General features: G+C 33.9%; 1 long non-coding RNA gene across 1 annotated transcript in view; it reads left to right on the top strand.

Annotated features, from left to right (window-relative positions):
- LOC134737702 (uncharacterized) overlaps positions 1-11,032 on the top strand; it is a 286,552-nt gene extending 275,520 nt beyond the window's left edge. The window contains exon 3 of the long non-coding RNA XR_010122862.1: positions 10,921-11,032. This is a non-coding gene — a long non-coding RNA (uncharacterized LOC134737702). The remainder of the gene's footprint in view (positions 1-10,920) is intronic.
- The last annotated feature ends 12,897 nt before the right edge of the window (positions 11,033-23,929 follow it).

The raw sequence follows: 23,929 nt of genomic DNA, 5'->3' as shown, positions 1-23,929 counted from the left end.
TTGTTACCAAAGGGTATGGATATGTAGATTAAGATTGCTCAGGGGAAAATGTTAACTTTTACTGACAAAACAACTAAGTGTGCTTGCCCAGTTGATGGCTGATAAATAAAGTCATCTTGATATACAAAGGCCAACCTTTAATATATAGATAGAATTGATATACCACAAATAAAAATGATTATTGTCTTAAAAAGTAGAGATAGCATAGATGTTATATATATATATGGTGTTTGCAGAGAACTTCATTAAAATGGAAATTGGATTTTCATTGAGAGTAGAAAAAAATAATAATTTCGGGCAAGTTCTTTGTTGCATATATCTATGATGTGTGTTTGCAGCATTATTTTAGCTACATAATTGGTTTTCTTCCAAAGTCAAAGTCCCCAATTTTCCTTCGGTACAAAGCAAATAAAAATATACATATATTATTGTGAGTTGTGAAAAACAAATGCAAGTAGCATACATGTTGTATGCATGTTGCCTGTATGTAGTATGCATGTGGCATTCATGCTCTATACATGTTGCATATATGCAGAATTAATGTAGTGTTCATATAGTATGCATGTAGTGTGCATGTAGTAAACATATAGTATGCATGCTGTATGCATGTAGGATACATTTCAAATATACTATGCATGGAGTGTACATGTAGTATACATGTCCTTTGTGTGTATAAACAAGCATGCATATAGTAAACATGTAGTATACACATAGTATACATGTAGTATGTGCACAGTATGCGTGTAATATGCTTCCTGCATACATGTTACGTTTGTGGCATGTATGTGGCTTATATGTAGTATGCATATTTCTGTAAATAAAATATCTTATATTTGTTAATTTTTCTACCATTATTTAAATAATCATATTAAGTCTCCTTTCACCTATTTTAAGGAATAATAATTATATATTCAAATTACACGTTTTTAATGCAACTCACCTAGTCACAGCCATTAGATTATTAATGGATAATTAGACATTATACATTAACTATTCCCTAATAGTTTGTTGGAGATTTGTGCAGCTGGAGATGGTCAAGTTCAACAGTGGCTCCTGAAAAGCAGGTAGAAAAATTATTCATTCAGGGTCATCTCTGTAAAAAGGGACCAGTAATATTATCAGTTCAGGGACTGTGAAAAGACATTCTGTCTTCAGTGTTAACAGAGTGAACAGAATAGACACGTTCCCAATAAATATTTCTTGAATAAATGAATAAAATGAGATGTATACACTAATGCATACAATTTAAGGTTCTGGAACAACAACCATGCCTTACTTCATTTATAAAAGCAGAAATACTCTAGGCTGAAGGTCAGAAAAAAGATTGCACACTAATAATTATCTGGCATTACTAGACCCAATGTCTTTTTCTTTTTTTTCTTTTTCTTTTAAATTCTGGGATACATGTTCTGAACGTGAAGGTTTGTTACATAGGTATACATGTGCCATGGTGGTTTGCTGCACCTATCAGCCTGTCATGTAGGTTTTAAGCTCCACATGCATTAGGTATTTGTCCTAATGCTCTCCCTCCGCTTGCTCCCTACTCCCCAAGAGGCCTTGGTGTGTGATGTTCCCTCCCTATGTCCATGTGTTCTCACTGTTAAACTCCCACTTATGAGTGAGAACTTGCGGTGTTTGGTTTTCTTTCCTGTGTTCGTTTGCTGAGGATGATGGTTTCCAGCTTTATCCATGTCCCTGCAAAGAACATGAAACCATTATTTTTTATGGCTGCATAGTATTCCATGGTGTATATATGCCACATTTTCTTTATCCAGTATATCATTGATAGGCATTTGGGTTTGTTCCAAGTCTTTGTTATTGTAAATAGTGCTGCAGTAAACATATGTGTGCATGTGTTTTTAGAGTAGAATGATTTACAATCCTTTGGGTATATACCCAGTAATGGGATTGCTGAGTCAAATGGTATTTCTGGTTCTAGATCCTTGAGGAATCGCCATACTGTCTTCTACAATGGTTGAACTAATTTACACTCCCACTATCAGTGCAAAAGCATTATTATTTCTCTGCATCCTTGCCAGCATCTGTTGTTTCCAGACTTTTTAATGATCATCATTCTAACTGGCATGAGATGGTATCTCATTGTGGTTTTGATTTCCATTTCTCTAATGACCAGTGATGATGAGCTTTTTTTCATATGTTTGTTGGCAACATAAAATGTCTTCTTTCAAGAAGTGTCTCTTCATCCACTTTTTAATGTGGTTGTTCATTTTTTTCTTTTACATTAGTTTAAGTTCTTTGTAGATTTGGCATATCAGACTTTTGTCAAATGGATAGATTAGAAAAATTTTCTTCCATTCTGCAAGTTGCCTGTTCACTCTGATGATACTTTCTTTTGCTGAGCAGAAGCTCTTTAGTTTAACTAGATCCCATTTGTCAATTTTGGCTTTTGTTGCCATTGCTTTTGGTGTTTTAGTCATGAAGTGTTTGCCCATGCCTATGTCCTGAATGGTATTGCCTATGTTTTCTTCTAGGGTTTTTATGGTTTGGGTTTTATGTTTAAGTATTTAATCCATCTTGAGTTAATTTTTGTATAAGGTGTAAGGAAGGGGTTCAGTTTCTGTTTTCTGCATATGGCTAGCCAGTTTTCCTAGCTCCACTTATTAAATAGATAATCCTTTCCACATTGCTTGTTTTTGTCAGGTTTGTCAAATATCATATAATTGTAGATGTGTGGTGTTATTTCTGAGGCCTCTGTTCTGTTCCATTGGTCTGTATATCTGTTTTGATACCAGTACCATGCTGTTTTGGTTACTATAGCCTTGTAGTATAGTTTGAAGTCAGGTACTGTGATGCCTCAGCTCTGTTCTTTTTGCTTTGGATTGTCTTGTCTATACAGGCTCATTTTTGGTTCCATATGAAATTTAAAGTAGTTTTTTCTAGTTCTGTGAAGAAAGTCAATGGTAGCTTGATGGGAATAGCATTGAATCTATAAATTACTTTGGCAGTATGGCTATTTTCACCAAGTTGACTCTTCCTATTCATGAGCATGGATTTTTTTTTTCCATTTGTTTGTGTCCTCTCATTTCATTGAGCAGTGGTTTGTAGTTCTCCTTAAAGAGGTCCTTCACATCCCTTGTAAGTTGTATTCCTAGGTATTTTTCTTTTCTTTGTAGCAATTGTGAATGGGAGTTCACTCATGATTTGGCTATCTGTTTGTCTATTATTGGTGTATAGTAATGCCTGTGATTTTTGCACATTGATTTTTTATCCTGTGACTTTGCTGAAATTTTTTATCAGCTTAAGGAGTTTTGGGGCTGAGACGATCCGGTTTTCCAAATATACAATCATGTCATCTGCAGAGCCAAGTTGACTTCCTCTCTTCCTATTTGAATACACTTTATTTCTTTCTCTTGCCTGATTACTCTCGCCAGAACTTCCAATACTATGTTGAATAGGAGTGATGAGAGAGGGCATCCTTGCCTCGTGCCAGTTTTCAAAAGGAATGCTTGCAGCTTTTGTCCATTCAGTATGATATTAGCTGTGTGTCTGTCATAAATAGCTCTTAATATTTTGAGATATGTCCATCAATACCTAGTTTACTGAGAGTTTTTATTATGAAGGGGTGTTGACTTTTATCGAGGGCCTTGTCTGCATCCATTGAGAAAAGTATGTGATTTTTCTCATTGGTTCTGTTTATGTGATGGATTACATTTATTGATTTGCATATGTTGAACCAGCTTTGCATCCCAGGGATAAAGCCGACTTAATCATGATAGATAAGCTTTTTGATGTGCTGCTGGGTTCCGTTTGCCAGTATTTTATTGAGGATTTTGGCATTGATGTTCATCAGAGATATTGGCCTGAAACTTTGTTGTTGTTGTTGTGTCTCTGCCAGGTTTTGGAATCAGGATGATGCTGGCCTCATAAATGAGTTAGGGAGGAGTCCTTCTTTTTCTATTGTTTAGAATAGTTTCAGAAGGAATGGTACCAGCTCCTCTTTGTAACTCTGGTATAATTCCGCTGTGAATCCTCCTGGTTCTGGGCTTTTTTTGATTGGTAGGCTATTAATTACTGCCTCAATTTAAAGAAAAAAAGAGAGAAGAATCAAATAGACACAATAAAAAATGATAAAGGGAATATCACCACTGATCCTACAGAAATACAAACTGCCATCAGAGAATAATATGAACCCCTCTATGCAAATAAACTAGAAAATCTAGTAGAAATGGATAAAATCCTGGACACATACACCCTCCCAAGACTAAACCAGGAAGAAGTTGAATCCCTGAATAGATCTGAAGTCTTCAAATAAAATTTTGAGAATGGTTTGAAAACGTGGGATAATTTTTCTTTAAAATAAAAATAAATATTAAAAATATATACATGAATTCCTTTCTTTTTGACCTGTACCATTAAAAAATGATCATTTAACTAGTCAATTGTAACCCAGGAGAAGAAAAAAAAATCTATAACATATTTGGGATTATTTTAATATTGGCTGTTAACTAAACTTATTCCTGGGGCTGTCGAAGGCAATCAGGGGCTGAGAAACCTGTGGCAGCAAGTCATTTCCTGAGTGAGACCTCAAAATTACTTTGCTACTATTTCTCCAATTTCAAGTGTGCACACTATATGGCTGGTCTAAACAAACAACTAATATCTTTTTTTTGTTCCTGTTTTTTATTAAAAATGAATTAGGGGAATGATCAACAGTGTCAAATACTGTTGAAAGGGAAAGCACCCAATCACCAAAATATGTCCATTTCATTTACTTACATGGAATTAATGAGTAAGCTTTTTGCAGCAGTTAGGGATGAAAATAAAACAAATTTGTGAAGACAGAATATAGAAAATAGAAACATTGAGTTTAGCCAGTTCTCCCAAGGATGACTGTGAAACTTAGGAAAGGGATAGGATTCCAGTTACAGGAAGTTTTGTTTGTGTGTTTCTTTTATTTGTTGTTTATATGTTCTATTTATTTGTTTTTTAACTGTTTAGGTTTTGTGAGTACCTAGTAGGTGTATGTAATTATGGAGTAGATGAGATACTTTGATACAGGTGTACAATGCATGATAAGCCCATCAGGGTAAATGGGTATCTATCACCTCAAGCATTTTTCCTTTCTTTGTGTTAAAAACAATTCATTTACACTCTTTTAGATATTTTTAAATGTACATTAAATAAGTGTTGACTGTAGTCACCCTGTTGTGCTATCAAATACTAGCTCTTATTCAGTTTAATTGGCTATATTTTTGTACACAGTAACTATTCATACTCCCCTGTCCCATCCCCAACTGCCTTTCCTATTCTCTGGTAACCGTCGTTCTATTCTCTATCTCCATGAGTTCAATTGTTTTAATTTGTAGCTGCCACAAGTATCTGAGAATTTGTGAAGTTTTTCTTTCTGTGCCTGGCTTATTTTATTTAACATAATTTCCTCCAGTTCCATCCATGCTGTTGCAAATAACAGGATCTCATTCTTTTAATGGCTGACTAGTACTCCGTTGTGTGTCTGTACCACAGTTTTTTTTAATCCATTCATCTGTTGATGGACATTTATGTTGCTGCCAAATCTTGGCTGTTGTGAGTGGTGTTGCAATAAGTATGAGAATGTAGATGTCTCTTCTATTCAAAATTTTCTTTCTTCTCAGTACATACCTAGTAGTGGAATTTCTGGATCATATGATAGATCTAATTTTAGTTTTTGTCGAATCTCTAAACTGTTCTTCACAGTGATTGTATTAATTTACATTCTCACCAAAACTGTTCAAGATTTCCCTTTTCTCAACTTCCTCATTTGTTATTGTCTGTCTTCTATATAAAAGTCATTTTAACTGGGGTGAGATATTTCACTGTAGGATTAATTTGCATTTCTCTGATGATCAATTTTTTTTTAATGTTTTTACATATCTGTTTTCCATCTGTAGGTCTTCTTTTGAGAAATGTCCATTCAGATCTTTTGCCTACTTTTAATTGAATTATTATATTTTTCCTATTGAGTTGTTTGAGCTCCTTTTATATTCTGGCTATTAATCCCTTTCCAGGGGGAGAGTTTGAACATATTTTCTCCCATTCTGAGATTGTCTCTTCACTTTGTTGATTGCTTCCTTTGCTATGCAGAAGCTTTAACTTGATGCAATGCCATTGATCCACTTTTGCTTTTGTTACCTGTACTTGTTGGGTGTTACTAAAAGAATTTTCACCCAGACCAATGTTCTGGAGAGTTTCCCAGTGTTTTCTTTCACTAGTTTCATAGTTTGAGGAACTTAACATTCAATTCATTTCGATATGATTATTGTATATGATGAGAGATAGGGATCTAGTTTCATTCTTCTGAATATGCATATCTAGTTTTCCCAGCACCATTTATAGAAGAGACTGAACTGTCCCTAATGTGTGTTCTTGATACTTTTGTCAAAAATGATTCACTGTGAATGTGTGAATTGATTACTGGGTTATCTCTTCTGTTCCATTGGTCTATGTGTGAATTTTTATGCCAGTACTATACTTTTTGGCTATTATAGCTCTATGGTATAATTCAAAGTCAAATAATGGGAATTCCTCCAGTTTTGTCCATTTTGCTCAGGACAGCTTTGGCCATTCTGGGTCTTTTGTGGCTCCATATAAATTTTAGGAATGTTTTCTCTATTTCTGTGGTATTTCTTATTTCACTGGTATTTTGATAGGGATTGCATCGAATCTGTAGATTGCTTTGAAGAGTATGGATTTTTTAACAATATTGATTCTTCCAATTTATGAACATGAACATGAAGCAGCTTTCCATTTACCTGTGTTCTTTTCAATTTTTTGCATCAATGTTTTAGAGTTTTTAATTGTAGAAAACTTTTGCGTATTTGGTTAAGTTACCTGCTAAGTATTCTATTTTATTTTTAGCTGCTGTAAATTCTATTACTTTCTTGATTTCTTTTTCAGATTGTTCCCTGCTGTCATATAGAAGTGCTACTAATTTTTGTATGTTGATTTTGTATCCTGAAACTTTACTGAATGTGGTTATCAGTTCTAATAGTTTTTTAGTGGTGTCTTTAGGTTTTTCCAAATGTAAGATCATATCATCTGCAAACAAGGGTAATTTGATTGTCTCCTTTCCAATTTGAAAGCTCTTTGTATCTTTCTCTTGTCCAGTTGCTCCAGCTAGGACTTCCAGGGCTATGTTGAATAACAGTGGTGAAAGTGGACATCCTCGTCTTTTGTCAGATCTTAGAGGAAAGGTTTACAGTTTTTCCCATTCTGTATGATATTAACTGTGGGTCTGTTCTATATGGCTTTTATTGGGTTGAGGTATGTTCCTTCTATACTCAATTTTTTTTTTGAGGTGGTGTTTTGCTCTTGCTGCCCAGGCTGAAGTGCAATGGAGCAATCTCGGCTCACCGCAACCTCCGCCTCCTGGACTCAAGTGATTCTCCTGCTCCAGCCTCCCGAATAGTTGGGATTACAGGCATGCACCACCAACATGCCAGGCTAATTTTTTTTTTTTTTTTGTAGAGACGGTGTTTCTTCTATGTTGGTCAGGCTGGTCTCAAACTCCCAACCTCAGCTGATTCCCCTGCCTTGGCCTCCCAAAGTGCTGGGATTACAGGCATGAGCCACCATGCCCAGCCTATACCCAGATTTTTAGGGCTATCTTTTATTATGAAAGGATGTTGAATTTTATCAAATGCTTTTTTCAGCATCAATTAAAATGATCCTATGGCTTTTGTCCTTCATTCAGTTGATATGATGTATTACACTGATTGATTTGAGTATGTTGAACCATCCTTGTAGTCCTGGGAAACAGCCCCACTTGGTCACAATGAATGATCTTTGTAATGTGCTGGAGAATTTGGTTTGATAGTATTATGTTGAGGATTTTTGTATTGATGTTCAACAGGGATATTGTCATGTGTTTTATTTATTTATTTTTTTTTGGTGTGTCTTTTCTAGTTTTTGGTATCAAGGTAATAGCAGCCTCATAGAATGAGTTTGGAAGTACTCTGTTCTCCTCTACTTTTTATAACAGTTTGAGAAGGATAGGTAATCATTTTTCTTTAAATGCTTGGTAGAATTCAGCAGTGAAGCCATCAGGTCCTGGGCTTTTCTTTGCTAGGAGAGTTTTTATTATAGCTTTGATCTTATTACTGGTTATTGGTCTGTTCAAGTTTTTTATTTCTTTCTGGTTCAATCTTGGTAAATTGTATGTGTCTACAAATTTATCCATTTCTTCTAGGTTTTCCAATTATTGGTATATAGTTGCTTATGGTGGCCTCTATTGATCCTTTGGATTTCTGTGTTATTGGTTGTAATGTCTCCTTTTTCATTTTTGCTTTATTTCTTTGGGTCTTCCCTCTTTTAAATGAGAAATATCTGAGACTTTTAAAACCCTACTGTGAAGTGAAGCATGGAGATATAGTAAAAATAAAGTCTCATTGTGGGGCTCTGAGGAGGGCAGGCTGGGAAGCATTGCAGATGTTGAATTTATGGGGCAGAGACATTTCTTTCTTTTTAATGGGACTAGTTTTAGATGTTGGTGTTTAACAAAGATTTATTTATTATTTATTAGATGCCACAGTCATGTGAATGTGAGAATACCTTTGAACAGACAAACTTAATCCCACTCATCTGGAATCTATCACATGGTGAAGTGATGACAAATTTGCTTAGTGTTACAATGAAATACAGTGTTCCACACAGCATGTGATAGAGGAATTCAGCCAGTCTCAGTGTTCATGAATGTCTTCTCTTACACAATGTGTAGCATGATAACTATAGTTAATAATATTATATTATATACTACAAATTTCCAAGAGGGTATTTTTCAAGTGCTTTTACCACACACACACACACACACACACACACACAGAGACACACACATAGAAACTATGTGAAATGATGAATATGTTAATTTGCTTGACCCTAATAATCATTTCACAGTATATATAGATATCATAACATCATTTTTTACACAGTAACTATATACAATAAAAAAAGAAATAGTTACATTAAGTTGAGGTTAACCAGGCAAAAAATTGAGAGTGGGGCTAACATTTCAGGCATCTTGTAAACCTCTATAGGTAGAAAATGTGTTCTTCAGAGACCTCAGAGAAAATCAATATAGATAAAGAGAACATGTTGGATGGTGAGGTGTTGAAAAAATGGAATGAAGGAGTACTTAAAAGTGATAAGATAGAAAAGTTATTTAGTGTCCAGATAATTTAAGAATTCCTGAGCCAGGTAAGCTATTAAGTAAGCATTTTAAATGTCGTAGAAAAGAAAAACAAAACAAAACAAAGGTTTTGTTTTGTTTTGTTTAGACAGAGTCTTACTCTGTCGCCCAGGCTGGAGTGCAGTGGCACGATCTCGGCTTACTGCAGCCTCCACCTCTCAGCAATTCTCCTGCCTCAGCCTCCTGAGTAGCTGGGATTACAGGCACCAGCCACCAAGCCTGGCTAATTTTTTTAATTTAGTAGAGATAGGTTTCATCATGTTGGCCAGGCTGATCTCAAACTCCTGACCCCGTGATCCGCCTGCTTCGGCCTCCCAAAGTGCTGGGATTACAAGCATGAGCCACTGCGCCTGGCCAAAAAATAAGATTTTAAAGCAAGTGGTGTGATACGCTTTGATGCGTGTATGCAAAAGATCACAATAGTAAATTAATGGTAGTGGGGAAAGTGAGAGAAGCAAGACTGAAAATCAAAAGCCAAATAGCAAGATGATATTACAGAAAGTTAGGCATAAAATGTGAGCCTTTATAAGAGTTTTAGCATTTAGCATGGAAAGTTGTAGAAGTTTTCAGAGAAGATAGGAAATTAAAACTGATAGCAATGGTGGTAATTTGAAAGAATAATCGAGAGTTCTATGAAAATGGCTTATGTTTTTTAAGTGACATACTTCCAAATACTGTTTTGGGAAGAGGGCAGACCCCTGTAGTTCATTCCATAATAAAATGCAGAAGAGTTCGTCTTGGTGAACTAATATGCATGCAATTTACTTTGATTGACCCAGTTCATTCAGTTTGTTTTTAGAAAACATATATCTAAATTTCTTGCTGGGAGATAAATATCTTTTTTTTTTTTTTAATCGAGATGGACTCTCGCTCTGTCACCCAGGCTGTTTACATCCTAGGTCTCATTCCTACAACCTGTTGTATTACATATTTCTTTTTTGTTTTTTTGAGATGGAGTCTTGCTCTGTCGCCCAGGCTGGAGTGCAGTGGCGCCATCTGGGCTCACCGCAAGCTCCGCCTCCCGGGTTCATGATTCTCCTGCCTCAGCCTCCCGAGTAGCTGGGACTACAGGCACCGCCACCACACCCAGCTAATTTTGTAATTTTAGTAGAGACGGGGTTTCACCTTGTTAGCCAGGATGGTCTCGATGTCCTGACCTTGAGATCCGCCCGCCTCGGCCTCCCAAAGTGCTGGGATTACATGCGTGAGCCACCGCGCCCAGCCGTATTACGTATTTCTAAGACATAAGCCTCTCCTCCATTATGCAAGTGAATTAAGTTCTTCCATTGCTACCCAGACTCTAGAAACTGTCTTAGTTGTATTTTTCTTCATTCTACTTTATAGATTCTACAACCCTATCTTCTTCTATGTTCACCCATGTAGTATGGAGAATTATGCTTATTGAACATCTATTCTCCTCTTTTTATTGTTATCCAGTTAGAAGACAGCATTTTTCATGTTCTTTTGGAACTAGTTTTGGTTACACGACCAACTTCTGGCCAATACAATTTAAGCAGGATTATTGCGTGGAGTTTCTAGGGAGAGTACTTAAAACAGATGGAGCTTCATTATCTTTTCCCTTATTCTATTTTATTTGTATATTGTTAAATTTATTTTTATCTAACAATTTTGTGCCACTAATTATTTTCTTTATTTAAACCATATTGTATTTAGGAGTATATTGATTTTCACCATTTTATGGGTGAGAGAAAATAACAGAGTTTCGTATTTTGCTTCAGGCTTAACAACTGCTTGAGGTATGGATATTTGGCAGGAGCCACTCTTTTAGGAGGAGTCACCAACTTGGACCATGAGTACGAAGACCATGCCTGAGGGAAAACAAAAGAGGCTCATTCCAGGAAGATTTCATCAAGCCCACACAATCGCCATGGTCTGTAAAACACAGTGAGAAATAATTCTATACCTGTTTTAGGTTACTCACAATGCTGAATGCTAACCAAAGCAATCATGTTTATTATAATTTCATGATTTCTCAAGAACCTTATTTATTGAAAAGGTTTGACGCCTCTTTCACTCACTACTGTAATTTTCACTGGGTCTGGGAATAAACATATGTGCATAACTTGCCATTTTGAAATAGGGCCCCTGTCAGTTAATTTTTACTTAAATTTCCATACAAAATAAAACATGTATAAACATTGTACACATCAAACTCAATGACTTTTCACAGAGTAAACAATTCACACATGTGACCACAACCTAGAACAAGAAATACAGTATTTTACCAATGATTCAGAAACCTCTGATACCTGCTTCTAATGACAACATCCTGTGTTCTCCATGAAGATAGCTAACCTGAAGTCTAACACCATGCATAGTTTTGCCTCCTTTTGAAATTTATATAATTAGATTTATACATTTATAAGAATCAACCATATAACTATGTGCTTTATTTATTTTAAATACCGTAAGGGATTCCATGAAATTTAACTTTAGGTAAATCTTTGGTATGTGAAATAAAACAGTATCACTTAGATTGTATATTAATCACTATCTTCATTGTCTTGGAGTAGGAGAAGGATTTCTTGAAAAACAAGGCACTAATGATATAACAACTGCTTTAAATTAATTCATAAATAATATGAAATTACAAGCCATATAATATGAATTGAGATTGTAAAAAAGAATACACACAAACACACGCACACACACAAAGTGTTTCTACACATTTACAAAAATACTATCAATTTAGTGGAGTTCGTGTTGCTTTATATTCTTGCCAATAGTTGATATTTTTATTATTCGTTCTACCTATGTATTATCTATCTGTCTATCATCTATCTATCTATCACCTATCATGTTCATTTTAGCCTTTCTGAAGGGCATGCAATTTTATCTTGACTTTAATTCACAGTTTGCTTACAAGTAATGATTAGTAGCACATTTTCATATGTTGATTGGCCATATAAGCCATTTTCTTCAACATTCTGCTGTATTATCTTTCTTATAGCAAGTATTCACATGGGTAGAGGTCTGTTTCTGACTCTTTATTGTATGTCTTTCTTCTATTTGCCTAATCTTGACAAAACAAAACAAAACAACAAGATAATCATCGTCTTAATTACTGTAAATTAATTACAGGTTTTATTATATGGTAGTCTTACTCTTCCAAGTATTTTTAATTTTTGATGTTTTCTTGGTTATTTCTGTACGTTTGTATTTCAATATACATTTTAGAATCTCTTTGACAGTTCCTATAAAATTACTAGTGGAATTTTACTGTGAGTACATTTAAATTCTTTTGTTATTTAGACAAAATTAGTGTCTTTTCAATATTTAGTCTTTCAATTCATTAACGTAGTTAATTAGTTTATACATTAAGGTTTTCTTTATAGTCTCACAAAAACATAGATTTTTTATTGTTCAATAGGCTTTTGTGGCATGTCTTCCTAGTTAATTTCAAATGTTTAATTATATTAAATATCTTGTTTATAATTTTATTTTAGAAAGGTGTTTTTCTGATAGACAGAAATATAGTCATTGCATATTGAACTTGGAGCCTGTAAACACATTTAAATCATTTATTGATGCTAATAAATTTTTTGTGCGATTTTTAAGCTTCCAATAGATAAAAGCATATCATCTTCAATAAAGATAGGTTTAATAAAATCCAATTTATCTAGCTTTTCTTTTATTCTTAGGGATGCTATATATACTTTTACCTACTTGAAGGTCTTAATGACATCCCACAATATTGCCATCTAGCAGTGTACTTTTTCCTAATTTCTATAACCTGCTATAATAATAAAAATAATTATAATTATAATAATTATTATAACTATTACCACAACTGTTGTTATTTTTGCATAGGCTATAGCATCCAATGAAATAATAAAGAGGACAGGCTATTGTTATACTTATTTTGGAAACTCTAGCTATGAAAAATCTTTTAAAATATAGCCATTGAAAAAACTGCTTTCTACAGGCTATTTTGGTAGATACACTTAATCAGGTTAACTATGTTCTCATTTATTTCCAGCTTGCAGAGGACTTTTTATTTACTTGTTCCTTTAAACCTATTCCATCCTATCATTTTTCTTCATATTTTGGAATTATTGTATGAATTTTCCACCTTGTGTTTTGTTAATTTGATAAATAACTTTGATTGAAGTTTGTTATATTCACTATGTATTTCAGGAACACATTATATATAATTATAATGTATTACTCTTTTTTATATATACTTTAAGTTCTGGGATACATGTGCAGAACGTGCAGGTTTCTTACATAAGTATACATGTGCCATGGGGGTTTGCTGCACCCATCAACCTGTCATCTACATTAGGTATTTCTCCTAATGCTATTCCACCCCAGCCCCTCAATCCCCAACAAGCCCCGGTGTGTAATGTTCCCCTCCCTGTGTCCATGTGTTCTCCTTGTTCAACTCCCAGTTATGAGTAAGAACATATGGTGTTTGTTTTCTGTTCCTGTGCTAGTTTGCTGAGAATGATGGTTTCCAGCTTCATCCATGTCCCTGCAAAGGACATGAACTCATTCTTTTTTATGGCTGCATAGTATTCCATGGTGTATGTGTGCCACATTTTCTTTATCCAGTCTATCATTGATGGACATTTGGGTTGGTTCCAAGTTTTTGCTATTGTGAATAGTGCTGCATGTGTCTTTAGAGTAGAATGCATGTGTCTTTAGAGTAGAATGATTTATAATCCTTTGGATATATACCCAGTAATGGGATTGCTGGGTCAAATGGTATTTCTGGTTCTAGATCCTTGAGGAATTGACACACTGTCTTCCACAATGGTTGAACTAATTTATACTCCCACCAACAGTGTAAATGTGTTCCTATTTCTCCACATCCTCTCCAGCATCTATCGTTTCCTGACATTTTAATGATCGCTATTCTAGCTGGCATGAGATGGTATCTCATGGTGGTTTTGATTTGTATTTCTCTAATGACCAGTGATGATGAGCTTTTTTTTCGTATGTTTGTTGGCCAAATAAATGTCTTCTTTTGAGAAGTGTCTGTTCATATTCTTCACCCACTATTTGATGTGGTTGATTGTTTTTTTCTTGTAAATTTGTTTATGTTCCTTGTAGATTCTGGATATTAGAGTTCATCAGATGGATAGATTGCAAAAAATTTCTGCCATTCTGTAGGTTGCCTGTTCACTCTGATGATAGTTTATTTCACTGTGCAGAAGCTCTGCAATTTAATTAGATCTCTTTTGTCAATTTTGGCTTTTGTTGCCATTGCTTTTGGTGTTTTAGTCATGAAGTGTTTGCCCATGCCTATGTATGTCCTGAATGGTATTGCCTATGTTTTCTTCTAGGGTTTTTATGATTTTAGGTCTTATGTTCAAGTTTTTAATCCATCTTGAGTTAATTTTTGTATAAGATGAAAGAACGAGTCCAGTTTCTGTTTTCTGCATATGGCTAGCCAGTTTTCCCAACACCATTTATGCCATAGAGAATCCTTTCCCCATTGCTTGTTTTTGTCAAGTTTGTCAAAGATCAGATGGTTGTAGATGTGTGGCTTTATTTCTGAGGACTCTGTTTTGTTCCATTGGTCTATATATTTGTTTTGGTATCAGTACCATGCTGTTTTAGTTACCACAGTCTTGTAGTATAGTTTGAAGTTTGGCACTGTGATGCCTTAGCTTTGTTCTTTTTGCTTAGAATTGTCTTGGCTATATGGGCTCTTTTTTGGTTCCATATGAAATTTAAAGTAGTTCTTTCTAATCTGTGAATAAAGTCAATGGTAACTTGATGGGGACAGCATTGAATCTATAAATTACTTTGGACAGTATGGCAATTTTCACGATATTGATTCTTTTTATCCATGAACACGGTATGTTAACTATCCTAAATATATGTGCACCCAATACGGGAGCAACCAGATGCGTAAAGCAAGTTCTTAGAGACCTGCAAAAAGACTTAGTCTCTCCACACAATAATAGTGGGAGACTTTAACACTCCACTGTCAATATTAGACAGATCAATGAGAGAAAATTAACAAGGATATTCAGGACTTGAACTCAGCTCTGGACCAAGCAGACCTAATAGACATCTGCAGAACTCTCCACCTCAAATCAACAGAATATACATTCTTCTCAGCACCACATCACACTTATTCTAAAATGGACCACATAATTGGAAGTAAAACACTCCTCAGCAAATGCAAAAGAATGGAAATCATAACAAGCAGTCTTGCAGACCACAGAGCAATCAAATTAGAACTCAGGTGTAAGAAACTCACTCAAAACTGCACAACTACATGGAAACTGAATAACCTGTTCTTGAATGACTACTGGGTAAATAATGAAATTACAACAGAAATAAATAAGTTATTTGAAACCAATGAGAACAAAGATAGAATGTACCAGAATCTCTGGGACACAACTAAAGCAGTGTTTAGATGGAAATTTATTGCACTAAATGCCCACAAGAGAAAGAGGGAAAGATCTAAAATTGACACCCTAACATCATAATTACTCTTTTTATATATTGATTGAACATAGGCTGTATTTCCATTTGCATTTATTATTTTATACATATTTGAGACTATGACATAGGATGTATCACATTTCTAGGGGTTTTACGTTCTAGAGGACTGACTCTTAGAATTACTGATTTTTTTTGTTAGTGATGCCTTCGCCTTAATGTTGACATTGTTTAACATTAATATGGCTACAATAGCTTTCTTGTGTTTTATGTTTTCATGGCTTTTTTTTATTCTTTTGGTTTTGAACTTTCTCATATTAAAAGTTTGTACCCTGTAAGAAACACAGAATTGTTTTAATTTACTTTTGTATCTATTCTGACAATCGTTGTCTCTTAATTGGAATATTTACTCTTTATATTTAATGTAAGCATATTTTTATTAATTTTGTATTTCTATGCTTAGATTTTCTATTTGCTATAATTTTCTATTAGCTACTAGTTTCTATTTCTCCTGTTTCTGGATTCTATTTGCTTTTTCAATCTGAAATTTATTTTCAATTAATTATTATTAATAATTATTTATATATGTATACCTTTTCAATATTTTTTCCTATTAACTTGAAACTTTATTTTCAAGTATCACTACTATGTGGCATCAGTTCTGAAAAATTTGCCTTCATTTTTTAATCCAAGAAGTACTTCTGTTACATTCTCTTTCTTCTGTATTTTTAGAACTCTAATTATATGTATGATTGTGATTTGCCATTTTCCATACACATCTCATGCTTTTATGCTTTTATATCTATTTTCAATTTCTTTCAATATACGCATGACCATCTACATTTTTTTTTTTTTTTTTGAGACAGTCTCACCTTGTCGCTCAGGCTGCAGTGCAGTGGCACAGTCTCGGCTCACTGCAAGCTCTGCCTCCTGGGTTCACGCCATTCTCCTGCCTCAGCCTCCTGAGTAGCTGGGACTACAGGTGCCCGCCACCATGCCTGGCTAATTTTTGGTATTTTTAGTATGGATGGGGTTTCACTGTGTTAGCCAGGATGGTCTCGATCTCCTGACCTCGTGATCTGCCCACCTCGGCCTCCCAAAGTGCTGAGATTACAAGTGTGAGCCACTGCGCCTGGCCCTACATTTTTTATTTACCAATCTTCCAGTTCACTAAATTTTTCTTTAGCTACATCTAATATAATATTATATCAATCTACTGGGTTAACAATTTCAGTTATTTAATTACTTTTTAGAACTTCCAAATTTCTGTCAAGTTCTCAATTTTATTCTTTATTTACTAGAACAATGTAGTAACAATTATTTTTATCACTTCATATAATTCAAATATCTAAATTTCTTGTGGGATTATATTATCTGTTTTTCTTTTTTTATCAACTCATGAATTTTTAGGAATCTGATTAGTTTTGATTAGACATGTAAGATGAAACACGTTTGCTATCATGTATAAAATCTTTAGGGAAAATTTGAAGTGCAGATAATTTTTGAATTAGATTATCTTCAACTAGATTAGAGTTTCTTCTGATTTTAGAAAAAATACCATTCAAGTGGAGACAATAATACTCAATCAAATTTTAAAATGAATTTGTTAAAAACAGTTTTAGTTTTATGATGAGTTGGCCTATGTTGCTTTGCCCTTTATGGTCCAATTAAGAATCCTGAAGTATTTATCAGTTATCTTGTCCCTTAGTGGGTCCTAAACTCCAGTTTTGTTCCTATGAACCTATAGAACTGTCATACATTTTGCTCAACTTCTCAGACTCTCCTCAGTCTTTATATAATTAGTAAATATGGTGAAGATAAACTGAAACCAAGTATTTTTCTTACCTCAGTGTCTTTCCTTTATCTTCAGAATTTTGGTCCCTGAAATACTTGTTATGCTGGTGGTTTACTGATGACTTCAAAGAAAAATGTCCTTTTTTTTTCAGTTTTTCTAGTTTTATTAGTGAGTGGACTGGTGAGATGCAATGTTGTTCATTATAGGCAAAATTTAAAGCCTTCTGTAGTACTCTCGCCTATATATATTCTAGATCATTATATTACAGATGTATTTATAATTGAAATCATAGAGCTTTAATTTAAATTTTACTTGAAGTTATTTCATTTTAATAGGAAACTTAAATTGATTTTAATCTGTTTGTAAAGTATATATATTACTTGCACATCATAATGTTTTGGTGTATTTATATGTTCTTTTATTTTGCTTTTCTTTTATCATTTATAACATATGTTCAATAATTGATTTAATTTTAAAAATCCAACAATTTAGGAAGTATTCAGCATGTTTTTACATTTTATTTTATTTTTTTAATTTAATGACAGTAAAAATTAAAAACACACTTGAAATTGATTAACAATGTCAAAAAAAGTGCAAACAGATTGGCAAAACAAAAAAATCACAGTGTTTATTTTTTTAAACTGTTTTCTATTATATTTCTCCAGTAATATGGAATATGTATATATATATATATTTTTTAATTATTTTGGTTGGGAATATATTTAGTTTCAAGTACTAAAGGAAAATACTGATGGTGGTGTCTCACCTGTTGAATATGGATTTGTAGGCAAAAATCAGATGTAAGCATACTATTTCAGAGCCATCAACATATTCTAAGTAGATATTAACATAAGCTTGAATTGACCCAGATAGCTAAAACCTGAGAAATAGGCAAAGTGAGGAACATTAGGAAACATCAACATTTCAGAAGTGTTCAAGGATAATTGGTTCCAAGGAAGAAAAATGAGAATGAGAGGTAGGAGAAGCTAGAGGGCATGGCATTATGGAAGCCAAAGATCTTTCCTAGAAGAAAGGAAATGCTAATATTTTGGTGTAGTGTTTGATTCATGCATCAAACACTGCATGAATATAGATAAAGTAAAAACCAGAAGGACCTCATTGGACTGGGATATAGGGATGTTACTGAACACTAGCAATTGAAAATCACATTTCTATATTTCGAGTAGTGGATTTACCTTTATTTACATAATTTTAGTGGCAAAGAAAAGCATATCTATAGGTAGTCACATATGCATTTTCAAAACCTGTAAGTTCTTTATTTCTCATGCCCTTGTAAAACCCTTATTTATTGGCAATATGGGAGACATCAAAAACACATTGTAATATTACATTTTTATTTGGTTTGACATATTTTTATTCAAAAATTATGTGTGGCTTTTCTATTATGCTTTGCTTCCACATTAATAACATGTATTCAGATATACTACAATGTTTACTTCCTTTCAATGGTTACTGTATGTCTTTTTATACTATAATTTTTTCCATTCTAAAATGCTTTAGTATTGCCTACTCTTATAAATAGATGGATTAAATCTTTATTTTTTCCCTTAAGAAATGTAAATAGGGACTATGTTCCTTCAATTGTTGAATCTATTATCATGTATTTCTTTTGTTTTATTACATATGAATGGCATCTGGTTAACTTTAAAATCTAGGGATCACAAATCTTTATTCCAGTCACTCTATACCAGTATTTTCTGATATTTAATATTTAGAGGTAAGTTATGAAGTGTCTAATTTTTAAATTTTTCCGTAATTCTCTTTCCATGCAATGATGCTTGAATGATTTTTTGCCTATTTTAACTTCAATGCTTTTAATCTCTAATTAGGAGAATCACTTTTGTCAGATATAAATGTGAAAATTATAGCAATTAATTTTGATAGCTATTCTCTTGAGAGTCAGATTTACTCTTTATTTTTACAGCATCCTCATAAATATATTTGATATAATGATAGACCTAGTTAGAATAATTCAAGAAACAGTATTAAATGCTGAAAATAAAGTGATGTCTTAACAAAGGACAATGAGAGACTCAGAGAATTTCTCTCTCCTTCTTTATGACTTACCTTGAATTGTTTCCATCATAAAAGTGGAAATTAAATTCTAGAGCTAATATTGGTTGTTGTTGCTGTTGTTACTTTTAGGGGCTGTAAATGAGGTCTCTCTTGAATGAATTCTATGTAGCCTTGGGCTTTATGCAAGTAAGACTATTACCGCACTGCCTTGCTATTGTGAATTCCTAAACCAGGAGTCTTCTTTCCTTGTATCATGATGCTAATTTCACTTATTTTCCTAGCATTCAGTATATTATCTAATTTAAAATGTGAAAAATTATAAAATATATGATATTTTAAAACAACTGTAGAATGCTATATATATGCATGTGTGCATGTTAAATTTTATTTTTAAAACACCTTTATACCTTTTATGTTGCTAAAGTGGTTATTGGGCACATACATGGACTCTAATGTTTGTGATAGACAGACTTTAAAGTTACCCCCAGTGATCTTCTTTTACTGGGACCCTTATAATTCCCTTATGCCCTTAGTGTGGGCTAGACTTATTGATTCACTTCTTTTTTTTTTTTTTTTTTTTTTTGTCTCAATCTGTTGCCAAGCCTAGAGTGCAGTGGTGAGATCTGGGCTCACTACAGCCTCCTCCTCCTGGGTTCAAGAGATTCTCCTGACTCAGCTTCCCTAGTATCTGTGATTACAGGTGCACACCACCATGCCTGGCTAATTTTTGTATTTTTATTAGAGATGGGGTTTCGCTAGTTTGGCCAGGCTGGTCTCGAACTCCTGACCTCAAGTAATCTACCCGCCTTGGCCTCCCAAAGTGCTGGGATTAAAGGTGTGAGCCACCACACCCGGCCTGATTGATTCACTTCTAACCAATAAAACATGGCAGAGATTATGGGATATCATTCTGAAATTAGGTTATGAAGAAACAGCACTTTCTGTCTTGGGTGTTTTCTCTTTTTTCCCTTGCATTGCCTGTCTGAGGGGAAGTCACTTGCCCTGTCATTAGGCAACCCCTGGAGATGCCCATAGGATGATAAATCAGGGCCTGCCAACGCCACATGAATGAGCTAGGTTGCAGATTCATACTATCAGTGAAGTCTTAAGAAAAGACTAAAGCCTTAGCTGACAGATTGCCCGAAACTTCATGAGAAAACTTGAGTCAGAGACGTCTAGCTAAATTGTGTCTAGTTTCCCGTTTCACAAAAATCGTGAGCAAATGATGTTGGTTATTTCGACCTGCTATGTTTTAGCGTTAATTTTTCCACAACACTAGATTTAAAATAAAGTATTTTTCTTACTTATGTTGTTCTTCTCCCAAACTAAGTAATCGTCCTAATCTTACATGTTGGGTTTAGGGAACCTATCAGAATACACAATTACTGATTTTAACCATTACTAAATTATACTGCAGATAGAAATTTTGTACTTTAACAAAATATACAATTTCAGGAGTGAGTTCCACAGAATAATAAAGACAAAAATGACACTTTTTAATGTCAAAATAGTTATCGAAATGAATCATGTCAATAGATGATATCATGTGGCAAACCTATTCTAAATTCAATTCTGAATACTGCCGTGAATTGACTTTGTTCTTGATTTCCCTTTACCATTTTAAATATCACTTATTGTTTTTATTGTTATGTTGTTATTCAATTTTATAGAACTTCATCAGGGGCTATGCTTTTTTCACATAATTAAAAATAGTTACAGTATTCTTAAGTTCTCTTTATTTCTAGTTTTGCAAAACAATGAAAATGGTTATACTAATACGTTTCAGGATGCATTTTTTGTTTATTGTTAATAATAAGTGTAAAAATATTTAATTTGTATATATTTTATGTGTCATTTTGGGGGGTCAATTACATAGGCAGTAGCTAACTCAATCTCTTTCTGAAGCTACACTAACACTTTGAAGTCATTGGGAAGACTATCATGTAGTGTCAAAGAAAGAAAAAAAGAAACACTAATTGTGATTTAGGATGATTCTGTGCTTCCAAATTTATTTTTATAAATAATTTTTATCCTATATTACCCTTGAAAGACAGATTTTTTTAGTGTTAATGCTGTTGCTTTAAAACAACCCAGAAGGATATTATGATAACAGCTTTCAAAATGTCATAAAATTTTAAAACAGTATGTCAGATAGGAAGCTCATGATGTCAAAAAGGTCAGGAATTTAAAAGCTGCTAGAATGACTACGTGACACATGTTGCAATGTTGAGTGAAAAAAAAAATCCTTGAAGATTTTAAAAATTTAAATTGATTTTAAAATACGTACATTATTAATTTTCAATTTCATTGGAACTAGAGTAAGTTAGACTACATAATGCAAATTATTTTTCTAACCGCATAATTTTATAAAGAAAGCAGATTTTAATTTATGTTGAATTTCAAAACTTCCAAGGATTATTGCATTCTCTTAAAAATCTTTAGGAAAGGTTTCAGTCACTGAATAGTCTTTAAATCTTGGTAAAAAAAAAGTATAGTACTTTGACTTATCCTGATATAAATCACTATTACATAAGAGACCAAGGTTTTTATGTGCAACACTAAGATGTAACACATGTAGATATAAAACATTCTTAAGGATTCCTCTGCTCGCTACATACTAAACATGTTTGGTCATTACTGAGCTAACTGGGGTAACTTATATAAAGTCACCAACATGGTCAGTTCTGGGCAGAGAGATACACAGAGTTAAAAAGGAATACAATTAAGTGTTCATCATCAAGGATATTTTCCACACTGCTGATCAGGCATGGAATTGAAACCGTTTTCACAACTCAAAAAGATTTTGAAAAAGTGAAGATATTAATCTAGTGTCAGTCCATTGTAAAGACATTCTTGTATCGAAGGAAGAAAATTAGAGTTAGTTCTGGACAGGGCCTGATAATGTCTCAGTATTCCACAAGTAGGCTAATTTTCCAGCTGATTACTGCTTAAAACAAAGTTTGTGTTAGTTTACTAGGGATGCCATTACAAAGAACCACAAGCTGAGTACTTTAAACAACAAAAATTTACGCTTCACAGTTTTGGATGCTAGAAATCCAAGATCAAGGGTTGGAAAGCCTGGATACTTTTGTTGTGAGGGAGAGTGTGTTCCTTCTTCCTCTCCTAGCTTTTGCTGTTTGCTGGCAATCTGAGGGTTCCTTGTTTTTTTTTCTGCATCAACCCAATTTCTGCCTTAACCTTCACACGGTGTTCTTCCTGTATGTGTGTCTATGCTCAAATGTTTCATTTTTATGAGGTCACCAGTCATATTAGATTCAGGGCCTATTCTTCTCCAATATGACCTCATATTAACTATTTACACTAGCAACAGCTATATTTCCAAATAAGAACACATTTTTAGATACTTGACTATCAGGACTTCACCATATGAACTTTGGGATTGCACAATTAAACCAATAACAGTGTTCTAATTGCTTTAAAACCTCATTGAATAAATGGAAGAGGAGACATTTTGACTACACCTGAGTTATAAAGGAGAGTTTTAGGTTATTAATGAGCAATGACGTGGTAAGGCAGCCACACAGGAAGACCCTTAGGTGCTACATCATGTCTATTTTATTTTTTAATCTTGGAGAGTGAACATCTTTCTTTTTATTTAGGCCTCGATTCTCTCCACTTTTGAATGTGAGTTTTCCACATTGATTTCCCTTCAGCTTCACATAATTCTAGTATAACTTAGTTTCAATAATTAAAAAAATAAACAAAATAACCATAATCTACAAAATAAAAGTCAAAACATAAATTCTGTGAACTCTTATGGATATCTTTCTGTATTGTACTTGGTGAAGACTGAATCTTGATTTCACTGAGTTTTTATTACTGTAGAGACTTTATTATATTGCATTACTTTTTCCTTATTTTGATCCAGATAGAGGTTAGGGGATATAAAATACTGACCTTGGATTACCAATGAGAGAACAGAATGTGGTGAAAATATAGAGAAAATGCATAGATTATGTTATGAGCAAAATGTGCCTCCCCAAAATTTATATGTTGACGCATTAATTCCCCATGTAATAGTATTAGAAAGTAAGGTATTTGGGAGGTAATTAAGGTTAGATGAAGTTAATAGGGTGAGGCTACAATGATTAGATTAGTATCCTTAGATAAGAGTGAAAGAGGTAGAGAGCTTTCTCTCTCTACCTTGCAGGGATATAGAAAGAAGGCAGTGGTCTACAAGCCAGGAAGAAGGGCCCATCCCACAACCTGACCATGCTGGAGCCCTTAGGCTATGAGATATAAATGTTTGTTTTTTGGGCCACCCAGTTTATGGCATTTTTTTAAATAGCATTCCAAACTGACTAAGACAGATTAATACTTCAAGTACGATACAATCAACATCAGCATTTAATCATATGAAGACATTTTCTGAGCGATCTTCCTTAGGTTCACCACACATAATTGTGATTGGCAACGTGTGTTCTATAGAACAGAAGAAGCACAACTGCACTAAAGAGCCTTTCAATCTAATGTTG

This window comes from Pongo pygmaeus, chromosome 1 (assembly GCF_028885625.2).
Source record: "Pongo pygmaeus isolate AG05252 chromosome 1, NHGRI_mPonPyg2-v2.0_pri, whole genome shotgun sequence".
NCBI classification, from domain to species: Eukaryota; Metazoa; Chordata; class Mammalia; order Primates; family Hominidae; genus Pongo; species Pongo pygmaeus.
The sequence above is the reverse complement of the archived record's forward strand: the minus strand, read 5'-3'. Positions and strand labels throughout refer to the sequence as shown.